Genomic DNA, 2,221 nt, shown 5'->3' on the forward strand with positions numbered 1-2,221 from the left:
GCATTACCACCGCGATCAAGTGCATATTTTCAAAATGCACAAAAATCCCCAAAAAAAAAATTCATCGAACCCACGTTTGCCTTTGTCCGTTTCACTGCTCCTTTCCTCCATATTTCTTCCCCCCATCCCCATCTCCCCCACAAAATCCACTACAATCCCCCCAAAAAGAAATTCCATTTTAAAACCATTTTTTACGTTAAAAAAACGGCAACGACCTTTGACCGGGTGACGGCTCGACTAAAAACTGTACGAAACGAAGTAATGCAAAAATTCTCTCTCGATAACTGTGATTCAGTGTTAAACCATCGTCGTTAATTACGTAAATCCCGTACGTAGCGTACATAAGTTTACCTAACCTATAAGACATACCTTATATAGGGACACTCGGATTCTGTAAATCCGGACGTTTACGTAAAAAAGAAAAGACTTTGAGCATGCTCGAATTTTTCCACCGGTAATAATAATAACAACAACAAAAAATATATTGATAACGATAATAATAATATTAATAATAATATTAATAATTGCAACGTAATTCCGAAGGTACATCCTGTTCTAGCCTCGTGGCTCCGACGATGCCTCTTCTTACTCGTTGCGCAGCGAGAGAAGAAACAAAGACGTTTAAACACGTAGTATCTATACTGCCCGTCATCGATGCCTTCCTGACAAAGTTTCACTATTAATTTTTGCACCTACGTGTACTGACTAACTTCAGATCTGCAGCCGACCGAAACACAAACTGAATCTGCGCGTTGCATATAGTGATATTATATAAATGAATGAGCAAAGTTGAATATTAAGACGGTCTATTAGAATTGTTGATCCCGTAGATTTTGAAGACAGGTTATTTACCGATAACCGATTTCAGTTTACAGTAATCTTTATCATTATTACTTTCTATTTTATTGATTCGTAGGACAATTGATAGAGGTTTCCGCTTGTCTCCAGCTAAATGTCACAGCTATTAAAATGTGTATGCTTTTCGATTTTATCGAAGTGGACCAACGTGCGTATCTTGAGAGTAACAGCAACTGCTAGGCTATTTGCGTGGTAAAGGTGCTCGAGGAAAATATAGAAAAGGAGAAGGGATTGAGAGATTTAAATACGTAGGTAAAAGGGTGGGAGATTGTATAAAAAAGAAACTTGTGAATGGACCCCTCCCTGTCTATTTCCGTGAGGCACTAACCTCTTCATCGAGTCTGCTCCTCCGTGACCCAACTAAGGACCCAACTAAGGGTGAACCTCCTGAGCCATGAGACCCAAGTGAAACTCCAGTGAGGGATCAGAGTAAGGATACGGGTGGACGAGAATTCTTATAAACTACATGAGTGCAAAGACCTGGACCTAAAGTCCGCGGATCAAAGACGCACGGTCCAAGTCCAGTTCCTGGACGGGCGGCGGGGGCCTGTTTCACGAACTGCAGACTGATGTGTCGCAAAGGACTGTAGGGCTCTTCAAAGGGTCCCGAACTGTGAGCAACCTCAGCCACAGACGCAGAACTCAAGCCACGACAAGGCATCCGTATGAGGGCTGGATTAAGGACTTTCGGATGCTTTGGTCGCAGACGCGCAACATCAGAAAGGGGAGCCGGACCGATATCGCGATTGTCCACCATAACGAATCGCTAGGCAGCAGCGACCTCGGGGTCGGGTGACCCTTCAGGACCCACAATTACAACCTCCGCCCACTCGCCAAAACTCGGGCCAGGTCAGGCTTGAGGGATCAAGCTGATCACCGGAAGCGAACCGCGTTACTCGTCGATCGGGGCGCAAAGTGTTCCCGGTGACCGAAGCTACCAGGTGGACATAAGCTAGACCTGTACTCCAAATGAAGTAGCACAAGCGAACCCAGACGCACGTGGCTGCTCCCCTGGAGAACGCAGTAAGGGATCCTATAAGCATGTAACATCAGCATATTCAATACTTAAGTTAGTCGGTTCACCTAGGTGGGACCGATAATATTGAAACTGTCCGAGAGGCATCAACGACGGGCTGTGCGCACTGAAAATATTGATAAAAGGTGCCCTTATCATTGTTGTCGCGTAAGGTGTGCATCGGAAGTGACGTTGACGCATTCCTCGTGACTTTGGGATATCGCGTAGTGGAGACGAGGAAGGAGCATAAGGACGTAGGACTTAGCGACGGATTTAGGCTGAGAGCAAATCGTACGGTGTGGCGCCCATGACAGGATATACAAAATACAATAAGAGGAAAAGGGGATG

The sequence above is a fragment of the Cephus cinctus genome, unplaced genomic scaffold (genome assembly GCF_000341935.2).
Source record: "Cephus cinctus unplaced genomic scaffold, Ccin1 Ccin1_scaffold0168, whole genome shotgun sequence".
NCBI classification, from domain to species: domain Eukaryota; kingdom Metazoa; phylum Arthropoda; class Insecta; order Hymenoptera; family Cephidae; genus Cephus; species Cephus cinctus.